The sequence below is a fragment of the Cygnus olor genome, chromosome 11, assembly GCF_009769625.2.
Source record: "Cygnus olor isolate bCygOlo1 chromosome 11, bCygOlo1.pri.v2, whole genome shotgun sequence".
In the NCBI taxonomy this organism is placed as follows: domain Eukaryota; kingdom Metazoa; phylum Chordata; class Aves; order Anseriformes; family Anatidae; genus Cygnus; species Cygnus olor.
This window is the reverse complement of record NC_049179.1, coordinates 13,784,920-13,808,642: the sequence shown is the minus strand read 5'-3', so window position 1 is coordinate 13,808,642 and position 23,723 is coordinate 13,784,920. Positions and strand designations below refer to the sequence as shown.

Sequence of the window (23,723 nt, the reverse complement as noted above, 5' to 3'; positions counted from 1 at the left end):
TTGAGATCCACCCCAATTCCTGCTGCTGCAGCAGTGTGATGCCTGGTCTCAGCTCGGTGCCCAGGCTCTCCCACATCTCTTTCTCCTGACCCTTAGGCTCTGCCCCTTCCCCGAGGACCCTAACCGTCCCCTCCTCGCTTTTTTCATGGGCTGTGGGTTTGCTGTGTCCCGAGGCGTGTCCCAAGGAGCTGCCTAATCTGCCCCTGTCATTCCCAGTCACAGGCTCGGCACACACCGTAGCTTTGTGGGGAGCGCTCGCAGGGCAGCGGGCAGAGGCAGCCATGGTTTGCATATTAGCTAATTAATTTTCATGACTGAACGATGCTGCCTGGTCTCCTGCTTATGCTCCTCGCCGCTCCCCTTCTCCCCCCGCCTCGCTGACACACACACAAGACGACACATCTCGGACGAACGTCAGCATCCTTCCACAGCCCCGAGACGCGAGCGGTTATTCTGCTGGCTTGTCAGACGCGGGTTTCCCTGCTTCATGGTACACAGGGGCCCCCTGCTTCACGTTTGCTGATTCTTATTAGACCCAGCGTGCGAGGGCCCCGTCTCTCCCAGCAAAGCAACGCGCTGCATCCCATCCATAAATCCAGCCCTGGAACAAAGCCTCCTCTACCCTGCCCCATATTTCTACCCAGCCTGCCCGCTTTCCCCTCTCTCTCTCTCTCTCTCTCTCTCTCTCTCTCTCTCTCTCCCCTCTCTCTCCCATGCTGAAGGTTTCCTAGTGCCAGGGAGATATGATAATTCTTGTGAAGAGAGCATGAAATGCCTCTGCTCTTTGTGTCTGTTTAATTCAATGAGAATCCCAGCCCCAGATGTCATGAATGGTGGGCTTTGTGCTGGCCCTTCCTAAGCCCTAACCGCCAGCCCTGCTCTCTGTCTTTCTTGTTTCCCACCACTGGATACTGATTAACAAACTAAATTATTTTTCCTCCCTAATGATGTTTTCCCACTTTGCCCACCAGGCTGGAAGAAGCCACGGGGAGGAAAGAGTTTGTGCAAAGGATGAGATAGCCAGGGAGAAAATTAAAGAGACAGTGTTGCTCTCTGGGCTCTGGCAACGCAGGTCCGCTCGGCTTTATTTCCTTATTAGAGGACGTGGCCGTGTCTGGCTGTATTTTATGTGGCCGTGTGTATTTCAGCTGAGGGGACGGGCTTGAAAGCATCTGCACAAGGTATGCTCTGAAGCATGCCAAGGTCCGTAACTCAATTGCAATTGTGTGCGCGAGTTTGCACGGTCCCAAATTTAAGGTCTCTTTTCCAGCCATTTCTTCATGAGTGACACTTGGTAATTGCTTGACATCCATCCGTACGTGTGGGAGCCTCTTTCTAATTGAGACAAATTCTCTTTTCCTTAATCAGACGTGACTGCGAGTTCGCGGAGTGGGATGCCTTGGGAAGGGCTGGGACGTCTCCACCTGAGCGAGGAGAGGTGAGTCCCTGGGAGTCTCGCTGAAGGACCGAGTCCAACCTGGGCATGGGGGACCAGCTCTTTCACCTGATCCCTTCCTCCGCAGCCAAATTTCCCAGCTAGGCTTTTGAAACAGGGCCAGTTCGCTGCTGCTAGAGAAGGCCAGCAGCGATAATCCAGTGAGCCTGGGTGGACCTGGAGGCAGGCGGCCAAGGCAGGTCCGTGCAAAGCCACCTGCTTCCCGGCCTCCTTGCTGGGCACCAACCAAGCTGTGGCCGGCAAATTCCCTCCTGAAGCAGGGAGAGAGGATGGGTGCAACCGTTGCGAGCAGAAAAAGCAATAGGGAGGGTGAGAGCCTTTCAAAAAAATAATAAAACTGAGGGTTTGAATTGGGTAGCTGGGAGTTATTGAGCGGGGGAGTGGATTTGGCATTTTGTTTGGTTGGTTTGTTTTGTTCAGAGAAAGGGGGCTCACGCAGGCTCAGCCTGTACAGCAGCTGCTGCCCTCAGTGCTTCGGTGCCCTGCCATGGTTCCTGTTTTCCTCCGCTTAGACTCAGGCAGGAGAAATAAGCAGAGAGAAGGGTGTTGCTTGTCTGCACCCACCAAGCCCCTGCAAGCACAGCCACCGCATCCAGCAAAGTACTGCCTTGTGTACGGCCTTTGCTTCCCGCTGCAGTCACATCTGACCCTTATTACTTCTGCAAGGTAGAACAAGGCAGGAAAAATGGCTGTGCAGTGAGTTTCTTCATGCGCCAGGATTTATTAAGAACAATAGGGGAAATCAATCCATCTATGTAGAATACATCGCAGGCTGCAATGGGATAAAGCATTTATTCCGCTCTTGAAGGGTAGAGCTATAACTCATGGGAGGCAAAACCCTTAGTGCTCCGGAGTCCCTTCCCTTCATGTGTGCAAAGAAATGCTTTAGCCCATGGCAACCTACCAGCTATTGAATTTGTGTGGAGAATCTGCCGCCCTTCCCCTCCGCTGGCCCCTTTTTGGAAGGCGAGTCACTCATTAAAACACACCTCTGGAAAAATGAAGGGGCTGTCTGTTCGAGGGCATCTCTGCATCTCGGCTTTACTTAAAACGGAAAGTCAAGGCAGAGGAGAGAATAGAAATGTCTCGGTGACGTAAAAGCAACCCCCCTCCAATTTCGAACAGAAAGATTAAACCGGCGCAGGTTTTGCTGAACTTTCTGCTGATGCCCAAGAACCAGGCATTACAATTACAGCGGAGAGGGACAGGTTGGGGTGTTGTGGCAGGGCGAGGTGATGTGCAGGGAGGTCTGTGCTGTGTAGCAGAGTATCTCCACTGCTGACTACATGTGTGTCTGTATATGTCAGCACTGCTCTCTGCCCGGCTCTCCGTCTCGCAGTAGACGGCGTGCGGTGCAAAGACTGGAGCAGTAGTTAGCAGGGGCAAAAGGTGACCGGGATTTGTTATAATCTTTCTGGGTGTGTGAGAGTGTGAAGGCGGGGGGGGGGCATTAATAGCGAAATGGTATTTTCACTAAGCCTATTTTCACTGGGTCTAATCTATCTTGTGGGAAGAGGATCTCTTCAATAGGGCAGACCCAGCGAGGCTCAGGAGCTGTTTGGAGGGGGTCTGGAGAGCCGAGGAGCACGGGCAGGGGGAGGCGTAGCAATTGAGCGGACACATGTCAGACGGTCTTCCTCAGCAGAGATGACTTGGTAGGTAGCGTGCTGTTGGGCAGATGGGGTTAATTCTTACACCCAAATCAAAAGGCGACCGAGGGGGGAATGTTTTATTAATGAAAGCAGCCCTTTGTGAGTATTCCTCCTGAGGCACGTTCCCTCCACCCGCTGCCTTCCCCCCTGGCTGCTGTCTGGCCCCGCGTCTTGCTCAGTACCTGCTCAGCTGCCACTCACCCACTGATGGGTTTCATCAAGAACTGTCTCTGCATGTCTGAGTTGTGGGCCCGGGCGAGCAAGGCCATGCAGGAGGAGGGACCGGCCCTCGGCCAGCCTGGAGAGAGGATGCGCCACGGGCAGGCAGAGCTCGGGCTGTCACAGGTTGCATGTCAGCCCATCGATTGCTGCAGGGTCACCTTTTGCTGGTATCAAAGAGCGAGGGACACCGTGGTTTGCAGAGCACAAGGAAAAATGCAGGTCAAAAGCGGGCACCTCAGTGGGCTGCGGATGAAGGGGACAACTGGAGGTGGGGCTGGGGAGGTTCAGAGTGCCTCACCCACCATCTAGCCCTCTTCCCATCCCACTGTCTTGCTGTCCTGACAAGAAATGGGCTCAAGAGAAAGGGCAGAGGACCTGGTTTCTGTGCACCAGAACGCATTCCTGCCTGCTTCCTCAGGCAGACTGGGCAGCTTGTGCTAAAGGACCGGGCTGTGGGAGTGGGAAGATCTGTGAGCAGAATTTATTTCTGTCACTTTGTTAAAAATAAAACAAAAGCTGTTTTATGACAATTGATTTAGAAGAAGAAGGAAGCGGAGCTCAATTCCCAGAGCTCCTTTTAGAAAGGCTCTGCATGTGTGCGTGCGCGTTGTATGTGTGTCAGAACAGAGCACCCAAGGAAGGCCGGGTCGGGAAACCTCGCATGGAAGCGGGGAAGAGACCCTGGTGCATGGCTGCTTCCCTGAGGGAACCCCCGCAGGGCTAATGTTTGATCTGAGGCTCGGCTGTACTCCTCTGAAACCTTGGGATGTCAGGAGCTCGAAGGGAGCCTGGGACGGAAGAGGATGCTATTTGCATTTTCCTATGAATGCATCTATTTGTATAAATATGGTGTCTCCGTGCATGCGCACACTCCCCTACGCATGCATTTGTTTGAAGAGCAACGCACTGTCCCCGTGGTGTTCTCTGCTCAGGGCCAGAATTGGTTAGCCTGAAATTCAGACTCTTCCTGGAGGAGCTGTAACTCCCCTCTCTGCTCCAAATCTAGCGATGGCTATGGACGCAGGAGCCCCGAGATGTTTTGCCATGCGATAGCAGAGTTTCATTGTGGAGGATTGCAACTCCCCCTTTCAAATTTGCACAGACATCAAAAGAGTCTGGAAGGTTCAAACAGATCACAACGTAATCAAAATGCCAAGCCACCGTCTGTTTCTGCCTTTGGGTTGACAAGCAGGATTAGCACCCAAGGGAAGCAGGGTGTAATAGTGTTTCACGGGCACTGTGAACAGCCCAGAAGTGCGCAGAGTACAGAAAGGTTAGCCGAAGGGCAGGTCTAGCTACAGACTTATGGTTGGGGGGTGGATTTTAAAGCAACGAGCTGTACGCGTACAACCTCTGTGGATATTTACTTCAGCAGAAGGCAGGACTGTCCTGCACATGGTTATGTCATGCTGGAAGCACTTAAAGCTAAACTGGAGAAAGCCAGTCTTGGCCTGGAATATGAGTGGAGATGTGCACCAGAGCAGCAAGCAGCAGAATCGGTTGACCTATAGGGCTGTCATGATAATGGTGTGGCTTTCCATGTAGACAACCCCAGAGTGGAGTAGCTAGCCTGCCATCCCTTATGTTTCACTGTCTAACTGAGATGTATAACACAGCTTGTCTGCGTGCGGCTGTAATCGCCCTCTTGCCCAGGTAACGTGTGCTCTGGTTCTCAGAAGCGTAGTGGAGCAGATGCCAAATTTTCAATGTGTGTAATGTGCCTATTTTGCCACGCGAAATAGCCCCATCTTGGCTAAAGGTACATGAGATGCTTCCCAAATACCGTTTTTATGTCAGTAATTGCTATAGCCATCCTGAGGACAGCCCATGACCACGGATGAGAGTTCCTCATTTGGTATTTGAGCTTACTCATTTGGAGAGGAACAACATTGATGTTTCCACTGTAAAGTTCTCATGAAATGGGAAACACCAGGTGTAGCATTGTTTGCGTCATCTGTATGACCTTACCTTTACGTTTTTATAACTGACTTTGTTTTAAATTTTTGTTAAATTGAAATTTGGGAAGGTTGTGTGTTCTTTACGGGTGCCTCTGCAGTTTTAGCTTGGGATTTGTTTTGTTCTGCACAGGAGAAAGGCAGGATTTGCCCGTGACTTGTTCTGGTGGCTGGGCAGGCCATGGTTTCCCTCATAGCTCTCAGCCCAACTACCTGCACTGCTGTAGATGTCCACAAAACCTTTCCCTGGGTCAGACCCCAGTTCGGACACAGTCTCCAGCAGCTTACGGGATTTATGGGGCACATCCAGACAGGTAGCTGTGTACTGAAAACACCTGCCTGTGTGCAGGGTGGACTTGAGGCCTGCCTCAGCTTCAGCAGGTGCCTAAAGGGACAGGCATTGTGATGGCACAGCTACCTCTATAATCACAGGCAGATTCCTGGCAATGTGCACTGCCTTGTGAAGGGGAGATGTATTGTAGTGAATAGCCCCATGAGCTGAATTTTCAGGTCAGAAGGGCTCGGGGAAAAGCTGTGGGAGTGCTATGCACCTGGCGTCTCGGCCCTGTGAGCGAGCGGCCTGGGCTAAGATGGCCGCTCGCCCCGCCTGTGGGCACACTCAGGCCTGCGATGGCATCTCCCTGGCTCCCAGGGCCCCCCTTTTTCCCTTCAGGGCTGCAGGGTGGCTGCCCATGCTTCCAGCCCCTGGTGCCAGCTGCCAAGGGTCGGGCAGAGAGGAGCCCGCCAGGGCAGGCCAGCCGCAGCCCTGAAGCAGCGTGGGCCCTGGCGGCCATTTTGAGGGAGGCAAGCGCTGCCTGTAAGATGGCCGCATGGGCATGAGGTGGGGTGCAGCGCTGCCTCGTCTTCGCCACGCTGCCTCCCTCACGCCGTCCCCTCCTTATCTTGCTAATTACCAATGAAGGCAGAACAATAACGGGAGCTGGCATGCCCCAGTTCTTTCTCTGCCACCTCCTTCCTCGGGCGGAAAATCTGCACGCACAACCCCCCCTCTTCCCCCCCGCCCGCCAGCCCCTCTGTGATATTAATTGAATTAACATACTTCCTAATTTGCCCTGTGTTTTCTGCACGCCGGCTCCCAGCCGCCTCGTCATGGCTTATCCAACTGGTGGGGAAGGAGCGAGCGCATTCTTCCCCTCCGCTCGTTTGGTTGTATGCGAAAAATCCTTAATGACATATAAAAGGGGTGGCGTGGGGGTGGGGATGGCGGGACAATAGCCCATGAGGGATTTGGCAGGAGACGTGCAATATTTACCGAGATAGACCATCCTTGCTGTCGTTTTGTTGGTGGATTACGACGGCCGTTTTCACCGCGTTCCTCCATTTATTTATTTTTCCGATGGCAGGGGGGACGCGTTGGCACGCTGCTGCTTTGTACGCCTTGCTTCACCTATGAAAAGGACACATTAAGGTGTTTCCATAAACCCCTGGATGACAAAGAAAGCGCCTTTCTGCTCAGCTCGTATGCAACAATGACAGAAGCCTTTAAAACCATGATTTTCCCCCCCCAACGACTGCAGAAGGCTTCCCCTAAAAGGAACTTAAATACATATCATTAAATCTAAAGCACTAAGCTCTGCTCCTGCTAACTATGCCATGCTTTTTGTTTCTGATAGTATTTGTCCATTGCACAGAGCAAGCGATGGATGTGGAGCCTCCCCCGCCCTCCTCCCTTTGTTTAAATGACAAAATGTTTCTATGTTTTTGTTTAGAAAATAAACCTTTGTGTTTTTTTCAGCTTTTATTTTTATTTTGCATTTATCCTGGCATGAAATCCAAACTCCCCCTCTTCCCAGATCTTGGGAATCCATGTTCCTTGTGATCGTTTTTCCCTCCTTTATCTAAAAATGCAATGCTATTTTACAGTATTTCTCTGAAAACGCACCAATAATATTTTGAATTTGAGTATTTGGGGCTTCAGGATATTGCTTTTTTTTTAATATATAAGCGCTGAATGAAAAGCAGTGATTTAAGTGTGTAATGCACAATACAGATGCCATGCATTGTAAATACATTTCAGGGGCATAAAATCCAACACAGAGAGCCGGTGTTCCACGAAAGCCGGGAGTCCAAAAATAACTGTAAAAATGAATTGTCTGTCGGGACGAATCTCTCAGATCCCATCCAATATTTGCAAGGTTACAATATACAACTGGGTTACTTATTGGCATACATATCTCATTTTAAAATGCTGATGACAAACTAAAAAAAAGAGGTGAAGGAGATATTTGACTGATTATTGAATAACGTGGATTCCTTGCATTTAATTTCATACTTACATGCTATTTGCTTATCCCATGTTTATGGGTATGTGCTTTAGCTTCATATAAATCTCTCCTGTCTGTCTGTCTCGCCGTGTTCTTTTCTCTTCTGCTATCCCATCTGCTTCTCATGGTCCTTCTCCTGAAACCACATCACAGGGTCTGATGGGGATAAAGGGAATCTGCCTCTGGTCTCTATCATAAACATGCCAACGTGGGCTATTGTGTCGGGAGCCGGCGGTCACCAGATGGTGCTTGGTTGCCCAGGGTCTGTGTCGCTGGGTTTGGTCTCTCTGTAAGCCAACAAGCCCTTTAGTATTGTGTCCCCTCAAGATCTACCCGTCCTGTCTAAGGACGATGTAGGGACCTTGGGTGATGTATCCCAGAGAGGAGATGCTTCTGGAAGTGCTCAGCGCTTTGCAGCCTCAGCCATGCAGATACGAGCTACCCTTGCAAAGCTGAGATTTGTTAATCCCCGTGCTCAGCCGTGTTCACCCCATCTGCATTCATGGGAAGGAAAATTAGCATGTTAGTTTGTGTAGGACTAAATGCTGTCCTCATGCAAAAAAAAGTCTGCGCCAGCTTGAGCAGACATCTCCCCTTGGTAGCTTTAAGCACCAGGCTTGGGAAGACAGGGCAGTGATACCTCTGCCTCTATAAGGTGCAGACAAAAATCAAGGTGTCTCATCTTGCCTGGTGTTTGCAAAAGGGCTGGCTTGTGTGGGTATTATTGAGAAATGGTTACAGAGAGCAGCTGAGGTATGGGGCTTTCCCCGAGAAAAATCGTTCAGTAGGTCCAGCCAGGAGAGACTTGGGACAAATCCTGCTCTTCACTTGGTGTCTGCACATCCTCAGGAGGTCCTGGACGTTGTTGTGCATGTAAGCTGCAGAGGGGGAATTAATGCAGAAATAAAGATTGAGAATAAAACACTGAATGCAGACAGATGGAGAGAGCCTGGCATAATTACATTTAGTGGAGGGCCGCCATGAATGAAACCAATTAAAGGAGAAGCAATGCTTCTATGAGAGAGAGAGGGGGGAAGATGGCCACCTCTCTGTGACTTCTTAGGCATCCATCGTCCGGTGGGGGTGAGTCCCCAGGTCACGGGGGAAAATGTGCACGCTTAGCGGGACTTCACTTATCTGCCAGGGCAAAAAAAAAGAAGGAAATGGGGGACACTGGCGGGGCAGGAGCGGAGCTGGCTTGCAGCCAGCACCAGCCTCACGGTCCCCATTGTCTCATGGCTTTAATGCGTGCCTAGAAATCCAGTATTTAGGATTCAGGTTGCCGCTGTAAAGCAGAAAGGTCGTGCTCAGCGCCGCTTGGCATGGATTCCTCAGGCAGCTCTTTTGCCTGCATGCCCCACGTTGGGGCTGGCTCAGCAGAAGGGCTCAGGCCAGGCGTGTGCAGCACCTTGCACGTGGCTGTGGTGGCTTCGTGGTTTGGGGAGGGCAGCAGGAGGCGGAAGGAAATATCTGGGAAACCACACAAGGGAGAGGGTGTTGGGGTATGTGTGCATAGGCTGAGCATGCCTTATGGACAAGCTTGGCTGAAAACCTTGCAAGCCAGGAGCAGTGCTTCTCTTCCTCTGGTTCCCACCCTATCAGACACTCAGCCAAGTTCAGAGGGAGCTCTGCAAGTCGTTGCTGCAGGTGGCCAGGGCTAGAACAGTCTTTTGGGGCTATTTCTTCTGGTTTAAGCAGCACTAGGCAGAGCTTTTGAGAAGCTCTGCCCGTAGAAGACATCAGTGCCCTCTTCTAGGGTCTGTGCCATACCCTAAACAAAGAAATAAGGAATCGGTGCCCTGCTCAGGAAAGGTGGAGGTGGGAATGCCCCCCCTGCACTCTGGGTTGGGTGCCAGAAATCCCTGTTTTCCAGCTTTCTTCCCCTCTTCCATCCCACTCTCAGGGGTGGATGCCTTCTGGGTAGAACAGCAGCTGGCGAGGCTCAGCCAGAATGACTCTCAGGGGGTTTATCACAGGGCTTGGGATTTGGGATGTTTGTTGTAAAACCCCATCACCTGGAATCAAGGGCTGCTTGAAAGTTTCAGTTTTCACTTAAAAATAATAAAATGGTGCTAACGAGAGGTGTATTTATGGGCATCGTCATTACAGGGGAAGCTCTGGAAACAAGGCAAAGACATGCTAGGGCCTGGAACTGCCAATCTGAAAAAGATCCTCTAAATCCTCGGGTGTTTTTGGAGTCAAAATTAATGGTTTTGAGGAGTCAGATTCCTGGTATTCAGAGCTCGAGGCTGGAAGCATGAAATGCTGCATAGCTTTGACTGGGGAGTGAAAGAGAGCCTAGCAAATTCAAGTATGATGGATTGCATTGGGTTGGGTGGGGTCTGGCTTGGTCCTGCTGGATGTACTGATGACTCTCAGGAGCGGTCCAAGCCACTGATCGTAGAGAAACTTGGAAGTAAATGTCTGTGGTGTGTGCTTCAGCCTCTGACCTGTAATAGTTGGTGATGCTGGTGAAGGCACCCTGTCCTGTAGGAGATCAAGTCGGGGGTGCCCACGCGTGTATGTGCTTGTGGAGGTGGTGGGGGTGAGGCTGCACAGAGGCAGACTGGCTGTGCCTGTGGACCTGTGCTGGTCTGGCACACTCTGGGGACAGCTTGAAGAACATTTTTTGACTTCCCCACTGCCAGGGCTCAGGAGGAAAATGCGTGGTTTTTTCATTTCTCTGGGCCTGGCTTTAACTGAGAGGTCAGTGCTGTGCTCAGTGCCGTGGGGGACTCTGCTTAAGAGCCACAGGAGAAGGCACTGTCCCTGTGCTGTCCTTCTGGGGCTGTGCAGGAGCTCCCTGGGTTGCCACAGCCATGTCCCAGGTTGCCACTCAGACCGGTCTCAAAGGGGAACATGCTCCTTCAGTCCGTTTGTGATGCACTGCATAGGCATCGCCCTCACACCAGTCGCCACTTTGTGTGAACGTGCTGTAACCAGCGTGGTTTTTAATATATCTTATGTGGAAATGTGCTGGAGCTCACCGAAATGAAGGGGAAACTGCAGGCACGAGTCAGGACTTGTATGAGCTGGCCCCGTGGCTTCTTGAGTTCTTTCAGGGCTGGCTTTCATTACCCCGTCCAGCCGTGCTAACAGCCCGCGCTGCTCATCCATAGCATTTAAAGCAGCTCCGGTCCTGCACCGTCCCCAGGCTGGGCTTTTCCCGGTGGTGTGGAACTGCGGAGCAGAGTGGAAATGCAGAGCGCTAATGAGCGGGTGCTAGGCTGGGGCCCATCGGGCTCGTTTTGCCCGTGATCAGGCTCAGGGGTGACGTGGCAGAGCAAGCTGAGAGCTTGGGGAGGAAACAAACGGCTCACGTACACGGGCCGGCTGGGGAGCCCGTTAGGGGACCGCTGCCTTGCGAAGGGAAGATGTTACCTGCAGCTTGCTGGGCTTCTGCAGGCTGGTGGGACCTCAGACTTGTGTCTCTTTCCATCCTCACATGCCAGAGATTAAATGAGTGCCTGCCCTTGCTGCGAGAGCTTTAGGATATGGTGGCTGGTCTCCGGTCCCTAATCAACAGCGCGCAACATGGCTGAGAGCTTGGGGAGCAAAGGCTCTGTTACTTCCCTTCGTTTGTGGAAGGGCTGCCCCGTGTGAGCATGGGGCTTGGGTCAGTCGGAGCTGGCCACAGACGCCTGCTGCGTGCGGGGTTTGCCTGCTCCCCGTCCTCTGGGGTCAGCCTGGGATTGCTGGCACTGGTTGCTCGTCCTGCTGAACCTTCAGACCTGCGTCCTCTGATCAGACCCGCTCAGTACGTGTCACCCGGGCAGGCACGGGGACACCGGGCTGTGCAAACTGCACACCGTGCCCCTGAGGGACCGGCTTCACGGCTGTGCAGAATTAGTCTGCATTTTCTAGGCCACTTCTGAAAATGGCTGAAAATTTGCTTTCCTTAGCCTAAAAACCGAGCTCTCCCGTTGGCTCTTCAAGCAACGGGCAGGGACTAGAGATCTCCTGTGACCCGAGAGCCTGACGAAGCTGTGAACGGCTCAGTGAGGGTGGAAATGGGTTTTGCAGGTCATTCTGCACGCAGTCACGTTTGAAGCTGTTGTTCCCCTGGTTTGGGCACGAGTGCCACGGTGCTGGCGCCTTCCCCGAGCATCCCCGCTCCCCTCTGCTGCCTGGCGTGGTCCCGTGGTGCTGCGTCAGGGGGAGAGCGTTGGTGGCAGGGGCGGGCCTCAGGGCTGCTGAGCCCGAGGGAGAGAAGGGAAGGCTCTGGTGACGACCACTCGCTCTGCCACGCAGCCCTGGGGAGCGGGAGGCTGCGTGACAGCCCGCCTGATGCTCTCCGCAGGCCCTCCTGCCCGCGGAGCCGGCGGTGACACATTTCTGACACGAACGGAGAGGAGATGCCAGCGTGAGATCCTGGTCGTGTCAGCCGGGATCAGGTACCAGGCCCGGCCGTGGCTGCCAGCAGCTGCCCTGAGCGCTGGCGAACATGATCCAGGGCTGATCCTGGGGCGTTTGCTCCACGTGCACGCCTGCGGCGAGGTGCTGTCCTAAAAGCCTCGTGGCCCCTGCTCCTGGGGCTCTCCGAAATGCCACTGGAGCGATACCGTGGCTGCCGGAGGGACACCGGCCGCGGATGTGACAGGCTCACGCTGGGCTTGCAGTCAGACAATGGGTGCCGGCTTCGTAGGGTGCAGGCGCAAATGTTTCGGGGGGGATTTGCTTTCCTACAGATCCTATTGCTTCCCCAGAAAGACGGGAAAACTCTGGTCCTGAAGGGATGAACACTGTCTGCACTTTGATGGCAGCCGTCCCAGGAACCGTAGGGAAAAAAAGACACCCACTGCTTTTTTCATATCTCCTTGTTTCTGTCTGCCTATCAGCCTGTCAGCTAGCTAGATGCTAATCCACATCAGCAGCAGCACAAATAAAGCTAGACTGGAGGGATGCTAATTTATGCCTGGATTTCATGCTTTGTTTTACTTCCACACTTTATTGGACAGGGTAGGCTTTGTGAGTGACGTAAAATGTCGTGTGCGCTCTCCCCGTGGCAGGTTCCTGCACATGCAGCAGGAGAAGTTCATTTCTCTGCATCCCCTGCAGCTTTGCACATGCCCTTCTCTGCCTCCCCTGGGTGTTTTTTGGGGGGGTTATTTCCGATAAACTCCCATCCGACGAGGCCTTGCGCTGAGTTTTGCTGTGCTGCATTTAAAAGCCGGGGATGCGTTTCCAGCCTCGCCTCGCTTTCCGTGCTGGTGCTAGCATTTCTGCATCTAAACTGTAATTTTTTATGCTCTAACCGGGTAACGGGACTGCAGCCTCTGTAATTTGCATGAATAAATGTCATGTAAAATCATCTGCTCGTGGATAGTGACCAGCTGAAAAGTTATGTTGGGAGGCAATCCGTTCTGAGCGCTCCGCGGGTCTGTTTAATGAGACGTTGAGATTTGCACGCCTCGGTGTCTGAGAGGAGAAGCCTGGGTGGGTGGGTGGAAGGTCGCAGGGGCATCCCGAGCCTGCCACTGCCGGGGCAGTGGAGGTGCCCTGACCTGTGTGGTGCGAGCAGGGGAGGAGCTTTGTCTCTTGGAGTTGGTGAAACCCAGAGGGTTGGTCAGGAAAAAAACCCACAACACTTTGAAATGCACTTAGAAAAAGGGAAAATGTAAAGATTATTCAAATAAGAGTTAATAATGGAGGGTCTTGCGTGGTTTCTTGCATAGGATACACGCTGTGACCCTTGGGGTCTTTGACGAGAAGAGTCAGCCCTCAGGGACAGGGAATTAGGTGTGTGGAAGATCTTCAGCCCCTGTTAAAGGGTAAGAGATGTCCAAATCCCTTTGAGTCTCTGTGCCCAAGAGGCTGGCACTGACTTTCCCCTGCAGCCAAGGCTTCGTCAGCAAAGTGGCAAATGACTGGTTAGGGAAAGAAGAGCCAGGCCAGAGCTGGAGAGGACTTAGAAATGGCCACGTCGGCTACCAATCGCCCTGCTTCTTCACCCAGCTCCTTCACACCTCCCGCTGCCCTCTGCGATAAAGCCAGGGAGAGGAGCCCAGAGGTGGGTCCTGTACCGAGCTCTGCTCCCAGCTCCCCCGGGTTAAACCCCGAGTGAGGAGTTAATTGCGTTCGGTAAAAGCCGCCCAAATTTACAGCAGGGAAATGAGAGCGGAGTCGCGTGTCCTTGTTTCTCTGTGCCGTCAAGCAGCTTCCCTCAGCCCCGCGTCCTGGCACGCTGATCTCTGGTGGGTTTTATCTCATGTGGTGTCTGCATCGCCCCGTTAAAACCAGAGCTCTGGTCCTGGTCCTGTACGTGGCACTGTGTCGAGTGCCTATCCCTGTGCGTTGGAGGAGAGGGATGTGGCCCTAAAACTGCTCACGACTACTTGTGTGGATAAAAAGCCCAGGTTTGCTTACTTGGCAGCAGCTTCCCCTTTCCAGCAGAAATATTTGCGCTTTCATTTTGGCACAGCGGTCACGGGAAGGACGCTTCACCCTCACTCGGGTTCTGGGGTTTCTGTGCGAAGTTTTGCCCCGCCGTGCTGGTGGCGGTGACCGGAAACCTCTCAGAGGACACAAAAAAGCTCCGGGTGGTGGACCTGCCTGCAGGAACAATGTCACGGCAGCCGGGCTTTCTCCAGCTCCCAGACCTCTGCCGCAGCGAGGCAGCTCTCTTTCGGGTTTACATCACGGCTTTTTCTCCCGATTAAGCTGATGGCCGGGAATAGTTTCTTCCCCCCGAGGTGCATCTGTTGGTGGAGGAGGACGTGGGCTGTGGCATTTGTGTTGGCAGCTTTCGCCGGGCCCCTCCTTTACAGCTCCTCCAAGGCAGACACGCGGGGCTGGTGCCTGCTCGGCTTGGTGGGGGGGACCTCCGAGCATCGCTCGGCTCTTCCTTGGGGAGCATGGGAGGTGGATGGAGGTGCTGGGCTTTGTGCGCCTGCCTCTTGGAGGTCTCTTTGTTTTGTCTCCCCCTCGAGTACCTTGTGCAGCCGCATTTGCATATATGGAAAACACTGCCATCATCTCCTCCCCCTTCCCCAGCCCCGCGCTGCCTTTGCTCGGCCGACTCGTGGGCATTTCCAGCTGAACGGTGTCTGCCGAGCCCGGCCAAGCGTGTGGTGGGGCTGGGGGCGAGCCCTCCTCCGTCTGCCGTTCCCTTCCCTAGAGGGCCGTGGGGTGGTCGGGGGGCGGGCAGGACATCAGGGGGATTTTTGCTTAATTCCCTCTGACTAGCAAGGAAGGCGGTCAGGTCCTGGAGGGGGGTCCGCTCCGCTCCCTGAGCCCCCAGCCCCGACACCCTTCTGCTCGCCGCCTTCCTCCCGCTGTGGCGTGGCCGGCAGCAGCCCCGCGGGAAGCATCCGACCCGCGCTGCCGCTCTGCTCTCCTCCTCTAATCCACCAGGCCACGTTTAAACAATTTTCCTCCCGCTCTGGAAAGCCTGGGAGCGGGCGGTTCTACCGATAAATCCCCTGCTCCACCGGCCAGCCGTCCACCTCCCCAAAGATGTCCTCTGCGGGACATTTTAAGTCACTAAATCCCCGCCGAGGTGCTGCAGGCTCCATCCCTGCAGTCCTCGGGCCCAGGGCTCGCTGCACGGGGACAGCCCGGGCCATTGGAGTGGCCGGGGGCGGAAGAAGGGGGTGGAGGAGAGCCGGGGCAGCTGCGGGGCTTGTGTTAGTAAACACTTCCTTGGGTTCACATTTTAATTCCTTGCCCCCCTCCCCATCTTCTCCCCCATCCTTTCCCTTTTCTGTACGCTCACACAATGAGACCATTGTCAAGGGGTGATTTGAATGAGGGGTCTCCGGGCATGTTCCCAGCATTGTCAAACAGAGTGGGAAAAAAACCACAACTCCAGCCTAGCCAGGAGGACCAGACCAGACTGAGACAGATGCCTAAATTAGTGACAAAGCCTTTTGAATGTCCCCCCTAGACAAGGGTTGCCTTGTGCGTGTGTGCGTGTGTGTGTGCATGCTCGTGGGTGTGTATTTGTGGCTGGGTGGCAGCTTGCATGTCTCCCCATGTTAATTAGTTTTGCATGCATGTCTGATAAGGTGCCAATGAATATATTTGTCCTCCTTCCATTGGCGAAAGCTGTCTCGGCGGCGGGGGAGATGCGGGGCCCTGGGAGGCGGCGGGGGGGTGCCGGGTGCAGCCCGGGGTGATCGAGCTGTGCGGAGCCGGGAGAAGCCGGGGTGAAGCTGGGCTTCCCAGCGATGCGAGCGGCTGCCTTCGCTGCAAATTGGGGAGAGTTTAAAAGAGAACTGAAGCTTTTTTTTTTTTTTTTTTTTTTTTTTGGTTCACTGGGTCTTTCTGTTCATCTTTGCTGATTGTCTGGCTGAGGGGCTGTGGGCTCTTTCTTCTCCTTTGCCCTGTGTCTCTCTCTCGAGTCCCTTAAAAGGTGTTTATTTCCAATGGGTTTGTATCCATCTGTGTATGTACACATACACATGCAATCACTCACACAAAGCCCCGCACACAAAACCTCGGCCTGCTTCTCCAGAAAGGCAGTCAGATCCAGTGCCAGCCACAAAACACGGGAAGGAAGCAAAACGGCTGTGCGTGCGGGATGGGGCGGTGGAAACGGGGGCTGGGGAGACAAAGAGGTGGGCGCTATCAAGGGTTTCAAGGATTTATAAACATTGGCTCGGGGTGGAGTTACTAATTACCGAGAGAAAAGTCTTTCTGCGTCCCCAGCGTATGGACCAGCACATAATGCCATTCCTAGAGTGCTTTTATCGTCCGTCCGTCTGTCCATCCATCCGTCCGCATTCGATAGGTTCACCCAAGAATCCGTAGCACACGTAGGGATAATTAATTTCTTGTGTAATTTTTTTTTTTTTTTGCATCCTTTCCCTTAAATCACCAAGACTTCAGAGCCCACGTACGTTTCTTGCGCAGACCAAGAAGAGGCTCTAGAAAGGCGCGAGATGCCATCTCTGCCCGTGCTGCCGTCTGCCTCTGAGCAGCTGCTGTGCTGAAAGAGCAGGGAATTACGTGGCTGAGCAGCGCCCAGCACAAGGCTGCTCTGAAGCCAGGCTCGTCTGGGGAAGTTCTGCTGCGTGCAGAGGTTTGGTGGCTTTGCTCTCTCTTCCACGCTGGGGTCCTGGTGCTGGCAGCGAAGGTGTGGAGGAGCAGCGGGGTCCTGCAGGAGCCCGGGTGGGCGATGGCAGAGCGTGGGGTGAGTGCTTCGAGATCCTCGCTGCCGTTTGAGCGGCAGGCACAGCGGGCAGCCCCGAACACCCGTGGGCAGCGCGCAGGAAGAAGGGACCCTTGTGAAACGCAGGTCATCCAGTCGGAGAACAAAGGCAATTTGGTGTGACTTATCAGCGGTGCCTAATTGCGCGGGGTGAATAATGAGCAGTGGGGGAGGCAGCCCCGCCGTCCTCCCAGCGGGCTGCAGCCAGTGGCCAAGCCCCGCGTCTGGAGACCCCGAGTCGGTGCCAGCAAATCGTGGGTGTCCTCAGAGAGAGCCAGCCCGCTGCTCGGCATCTGTGCCCCTTTCAGGGCCGCTGGGGCTCCTCCATCGCAAAGCCATTGTGTTGACATTAAGTTATAGAGCAGAGGGGAAGCTGCTGCTAGGAGAAGTCACCGTGCAGGTGCTTGGACCCATCGTTTGCTCACAGGGTGAATCTGATGTCCACTCCTGACCCTGGTGCATCGTGGCCTTTAGTCACAAGGACGAAGAGGGAAGCAGCACCCCGCAAAGTGCGGGCAGTTCCCTCCCTGTGCTTCATCCCCAGGCAAAATCCTTCTGGCGACCCCTTCCAGCTGCTCTCCCACCCCTCCGCGCATCCCTGCCTCCTTCATCCTGCTCCCGAGCCCCACGCAGGGCTATGGAAACCGCTTTGTCAGAGCTCCTTGCCAGGCTGAGCTGCAGAAGGGTTGGTTTTTTTTTTTCCCTTTCCCCCGTTGGGATGACTATTCCCACACAGGCAAAGCCTTTTAATGAATCCGTGGCAGCAAAGTAGGTAGCGCGCTCGCCCTGCCAAGGCTGCTTGGCACAGCTGGAGGCACGTAACCGCCGTGGGCTGCCGGCCGGGGACAGAGCGGGAAGAGTTAACGTGGGGACAGAGTGGGGACAGCTCGTCCCCAGCGGGAAGAGCAGCACAGACCTGTCCTTCATCGGCCTCCCCCTCAGCCACGCGCTCTTCCTCCCTCCGCACCGCATCCCACCTCTTTCTCTCCCTCTCCCACCTCCTCCCCTGGCTGCTTTCTCCTTCCACCGCTCTGTGCCTCCTCTGCCGCGTCGTTTTCTCACTCCTCCCCCAGTTTCGCTCGTGCCCCTGCTCTCTCCGGCGTGTTCCCCTCTCGCGAGCGCTCCGCCGTGTCTCCGGAGCTGGCTTTCAAGTGGGAACGAGGGGCTGGGTATTTGGGCTGCGGTGGAGGTCACAGCTATATGGGGATTGTTTAAAAGAGATTTGCCCACATCCCAGCCCATGTGACCAGCCTCAGCTGCAGGTCTCTCTTTCTTAATCTGGAGATAAGCGTGATTATCCGAGGAAGGGCTGTTCGGAGCTTTGTAACTGTGACAGGGGAGCTTTCAAGTCGCACTTTGCTGGCAGAGCAGCGTTTAAAGCCGGGGAATCAGATTCCAAGCGTGGCTTTGCATCTCTTTTCTGCTGGGAGCATGGCGCAGGGCCGGCAGTGGGGATGGGAGCTTTATTAGGACTTTGCTTATGATGCGGAAAAAAGAGCTGGGGGAGGGAAGTGGGGTGGGGGGGAAGAGGGAGGCGAAAAGATCCCAATTCGCCATTTCCCAGAATAACAGAGATGCTCCTGTTCAAGGGGCCGGGCCGGCAGGAAGGGCTCCTTGGTGGCTGGGGAGGATTTCGGTGGCTGGCTCGGCGCTGCCGTGGCGGCACCCGGACGGCGAGCACGTGGCTGGGAGGTTTTACTTCTGCACGTTCTGCTCCGGGTGCGACGCAGCCAGGCGGCGTTGGGTGCTCCTGCTCTCCTGCATCGCCCCGACAAGCCCCTCGCCCGAGAGGTCTCCAGGGCCCTGTTTGGAAATGAAATGCTCCTAGGAGCCGGGATCAGCCCGTCCTGCCCGCATCGTGCCCCTGCTGCCTGTCCCCAGCCAGAGGTGGGACCTTCGCAGGGCAGCTGTGCGGGGAGGATCGCGGGGACACTTGGTGGTGGTGTGGTTTAGTGTCACGTCGCTGGAGGGGGAGGTAGTTACAAGGGCACGGTCTCTGAAGGTTTCTTTCAGTGGGGCAGGCATCAAAATAGGGGTTAGTGGAAACGTTCAGCTGAGGAGCGGGGCGCTTCTTTGCTTCTATTTGTAGAATAGGAACTCGTAGCAGAGACTCACCGCGGCGTTGCTTTTGATGGAGACGGGTCAAGGAGAGAGAAACCTGGATCCACGCCAGGGGCTGGAATCTGGGTCGAGGCTGAATCAGGACTAAGTGCCAGCGCTCCGGACTGCCGCTTGGGCAGCACTCGCTGTTCTTGCCGTATCCTCCTTGGATGTGGTTCAGCTTCCAGCGTGGCAGCTGAGGCCAGCCTGATCCGAAGGACACCCGGAACGGTCCCCGCCCGCTCCCCCCGCCCCACGCACCCGCGTCTGGCTGGTGGGGATCTGCAGGGAGGGCACCGAGCAGCCCCTTCGCCCGGCTTTGTTTGAGCAGGGGCAGTTTCTTGCCTATGTCGTGGCACCGAGGGACGTCAGATATCCCTCTTCTTCCTCTTCCCTGGGAGCGCGTCGTGTTTTTTGTAGCTCAGCCCTGGTGGCTATCCAACCTTACAGCAGCCCAGGTGAGAGGTGAGGCAGGTCGCGTGCCTTCACCTGAAGGTGGGGGTATGGAAATGCGTGTCGGCAGGGCTGGTGGCTCACTTTCCCTCCGCCACTTTCAGGAGGGAAGCGATTGCAAATGCATCATCTTGAGAGCAAGCTCTGAAATATCTCCCACATTGTCTGCCTGTCCCTGGAGCCCCACACAGCTGGTCTGTGGGTGGAAGCTCTGTTTTCCTTGTACCCCTGTGAACTTTATTTTTTGCTATTTTTCTCTGTGCGCCGCTTACATGAATCCTCTTCAGTGCCTACAGCTTATTCCGGGGCTTTACCGAGGATCTGGCCAACATATGCAGCCTTACTCCGAGGTACGGCTCTTGAAGAAACTAGGAGCTGGACACAGCGTGCTTCTCGCCCAGCCACAGCAAGGCTGAGCAGCCCAAATCCCTGCCCGCAGCCGTGTTGCACAGATAACGCACGTGCCCCGGGTGCGGGAGAACAAGAAGAGCTCCCCCCGAGCTCCTGGCAGCCTGGCAGGCGGCAGAGGGAACGTGGGCAGGAGCACGGAGGTGTTGGCGTGTGCAGGCAGGAACACGCGCACGCTGGGGCACGCGTGCCCATCCGCACCGGCACGGCCACACGTGTGCTTGCACGGCAGCACGGCCCCGTGCCTCGTCCCTGCCCGAAACCCTGGGCTGCAAGGTGAGAGCAGGGCGTCCCTCTGAAGGGCCTTCTTAAAGGGATTCGGGTTTTACTGGCGTTGAATCGCAAGGGTTGATTTATTTGCTGGACGTTTCTGCCAGCTGTCAGGGCGCGCACAGGCTCAGACTGGCCGGGTGGGGAGGAAGCAGCAAGCCCTGGCGTCTCAAAGCAAAAAATTAGGAATTGGAGGCTGCGTCCCCAGCTCGCCCCAGCCTGGCACCGGGGGACATCTCGGTTCTGCAGTCCCACCGGGGCGAGCTCCTCGCCAGGACTGCCTCTGCCTCCTCCCGACCTCAGGTCCCCAGCAGATTTATTTCTCGCCCACCCGCAGGAGCACCTACACGGGGCGTGCTGCCAGGGACGGACGGACAGACGGACATGGGGCGGGTGTGCGGAGCCTGGTTAATGACTGCCCTGCCCGGGCACGCCGAGACCTGATCAGCCCTTTATGGAAAGCTTCTTAGCACGGCTCTGGGCTGATGGCAAGTGGAGGGATGCGAGGTAGAAGGGATTAGTGGGATGATCCACGCGGGGTGCGGCGAGGGGAAGTGTCCTGATGGGATGCACGGGAGAAGCAGCTAAAAAAAGCAAGTGGCGTGGTCAAAGGCTGTGATGGGAGCAAGGAGGAGGAGAGGTGGCAGCCAGGAGTGGTTTGTGTGCCTGGGCTTCAGGAGGTGCTGCACAGAGCGAAAGGGAAAGCACCGGTCTGTCTCAATGGATACGACTGAATGGAGATATGGGGGAGACGGGAGCAGGATGGACAGAACCAAGCCAGGTGGTTTCCCAAAGGTGAGCCGAGCCCAAAAGCCAGGACCTGGGCAAGGTTTCCAGAGAGCAAGGAGGAGCTCTGAAGGAGCCATGGCCATGCCTGAGAGGTGGGAGAGCTGTTTCTTTTCAGAGCTCTTCTCCAAAGCGGCTGCAGGCAGGAGGAGGAGCTGACACGGATGTGTCACGCACCTCTTGGGAAGCTGGGCTGGTGCACGCAGGGGAAGGCAGCTTGCGGTCGGAAGGGTGAGCTGGGTGACTTACCTGCTCCCGAAATGCAGCAGCCCTGGGGGGGGAGCGGTGCTTCTCCCCACCGCCAGCACCGTGGGCAGGGAAGAGAGGAGGGATTTCTCCGGGCACCACGTTAGTCCAGGCCTGGCCTCCAGGCTGGAGTTTGAGCCCAGCGCAGGGAATAACGTACACGAGGGTCTGGAGAGTCCGTTTGCTCCCCGTCCTGCACAGCGTCCCCGTGCCACGCTGGGGCTGCAGCTCTGCCCGCACCGAATTCCCTGCGGCACGGGGACGCTGGGGGGACCAAGGGAAGAGCTTCCAGGACCGGGAAGGGAAGAACTCTGGGGACCTCCCTGTGACTTTGCTGAATTCACCTGGGTGTCACCTGGCCAGCGGCTGAGACCCAGCGACAACTCAGGGACAACGCAGGGACAACTCAGGGACAACCCAGGGCTTTGCTATTGGTGCCGCCCTTCGGGGCCATTTATGACGAGGCACCTTGGTGCATCAGTCCAGTTTTGGGGATTGAGAAAAAGCAAAAACGTAGACCAAGAAAAAAAAAATTTATTTGCTCGCTACCTCATTGCCACAGTAACAGAGGTCCTGAGGACACCTCTGCCAAGTAGGTCACCGCAGACCTCGTTTTGCTGCCTCTCCAGGGCCGGGGCATCCCCCTGGTAGGGCACGGGAACAACGGGGCTGGCGAGCTGCCCTCCGGTGGGGCTGCTCCCCGGGGCCAGGGCTGCCAGCACCCCGCGGCGGTGCCCTCGTTGGGGACACCAGTGACAGCCCTGAGGTGCCACCGAGGGCTGTCCCACGCCCGGACACCGAACGTGGGAAACTTCTGTCCCTCCTGCCGGCTCGGCTGGTGTCCCCTAAGTCAGGGCTCCCTTCCCGGCCTCCCATCCCCCTCCGCCTCCCTGCCTCCCTCCCCCCTTTCGCCGGAGCCTCTCTCCTCCCGATTTGCATAATTTTCCATTTTCAGTGTCCCCTTTTCTTTTTTTCCTCTCCATATGGTGCGTCCCCCTCTCTGCCTGGCGCAGGAGCCTTCCTTAACAAGCTCGGCAAAGCCCTCTCTCTCAGGGGCTGCACATGAAAGATGCTCTGTAAAAACAGAGGCCGGGAAGGAGCCCTCCCCCTCTCCCCCTTGATTTATAAGGGGCCGGGATGTGGGAACGTTTCTGGGTCGTGCTTTGGAGCCGTCGGGTGCTTGCTGCCGTCTGCAGCGCCTGTTTTCCCCCGCCATTCAGCGCAGACCCCTACGGCCAGCTCTCCCCGGCTCTTTGATCTGCAATGCAAAAAGAGCGGCCGGGGCGAGCCTGTGCCCCTCGGGCCCGGCCCGACCCCTGGTTTTGGGGTCCTCCAGCCCTGCCACATCGGGGCCAGGCCGTGCCCTTGCTCTGGCTTCACCGTGCTGCATCTCAGCAAGGCTGGCACTGCCCTGCCTGGGACACAGGTGACGAAGGTGACACAGGTGACACATCCGAGCAGCTTTCGGTGTCATCTCCGTCCCACTGTGGCCTTTCCCACCTCCGGGACACCTCACAGAGCTCCATCCCAGCAGCTCCGAGGCTCTGGGAGGAGCAGGACCTGGGCTCTCCGTGACACGGGGACCCCGTCACCACCCCGCGGGGAGCCCGACGGCTCCGCCAGCGCCGTGCCACCGGGCCGAGGGTGCCGGCCTGCGGCGCCCGCCCAGCTTTTAACGGGTTAAGCCGGTCTCCAGCTAATTTCTCCCGGCGCTCCCCTCCTCCTCGCACTTCTGTATGCAGCAGGCAGGGCCTCAGCGCAGGTTCCTGCACTGAGCTGTTGCCAGGGGAGTAGTTAGGCGAGTCTGAGCTATGCGGGGAAAAGGCCCGGGCTGTCAAAGTGTCTGAGATGAACCATAGCCCGGTCCCCCTGCAGCTGGGCCCAAGCATGCATCAGCCCTTGTTTGGAGCCTGGGAATGGCAAAGCCCAGGGAGGTTCAAGGGCAAACTTGCTATTCATTAGTCAGGGGTCCTTGACGTTCCCACTCTCTGTCTCCCTTCTTCTTCTTCTTCTCTTTTCTGTCCCTCTTTTGACAGATTCCTGGGTGCTCTGGGGGGAAAGCTCCCCTCCTCCTCCTCCTCGCCCCGGTGAAAGCCCTCCACATAAACTTCCCCAGAAGACAGGGCAGGAGGACAACAATGACGGCGAGCGGCAGCCGCATCCCTCGGGCGTCCTCCCTGCCCGCTCCCCGGCCCTGCCCGCGCCGCGTGCCTCCCGCCCGGCCCGCAGCTCGCCCGCGTTTCATTATCTTGATGCTTGCAGGAAATTGTAACTTGAGATAAGAAAATGTCAGCGGCGTTCTCCTCTCGCGGAGCCCAGGTTCCTCGCTCGGAAATGTGAATGCTCGCCCAGGTGCACAGGACAAGAGGTGGAGGGAGCCTCGAGAGGCCGTGCGCACGCCCGATCCCGGGCAGGAGATAAAACTCGCCGCGGAGGCGTTAACGCGGAGCCTCCCTCCCGCCCCGCCGCGCCGAATATTCCCTTGCTCTCAGAAGCTGAAGCTCCCTTGTAATTATCCAAAGCAAACAGCACGTGTTATTAGGTTAAAATGATTTTTTCCCTCCCCAGGCCCCCGGAGCAGAATGGAGGTGTAATTGTGCTAAGGAGTTAGCAGGGGAGAGCGCAGCTTTTGGTCACATTCAAGTTGGAGGTCTTGAGCCAGGGAGGAGGTATGAAAGGCTTGTATTTGCATAAGCAGCATGCATCTGTACAAAAAGAAAGATATCAGGGGCTTGCAAA

At 55.8% G+C, this 23,723-nt stretch overlaps 1 long non-coding RNA gene across 1 annotated transcript in view; it reads left to right on the top strand.

Annotated features, from left to right (window-relative positions):
• LOC121076107 overlaps positions 1 to 23,723 on the top strand; it is a 34,574-nt gene that overhangs the window by 8,447 nt on the left and 2,404 nt on the right. Inside the window, exons 2-3 of the long non-coding RNA XR_005823333.1 lie at positions 1,369 to 1,438; positions 23,553 to 23,653. This is a non-coding gene — a long non-coding RNA (uncharacterized LOC121076107). The remainder of the gene's footprint in view (positions 1 to 1,368; positions 1,439 to 23,552; positions 23,654 to 23,723) is intronic.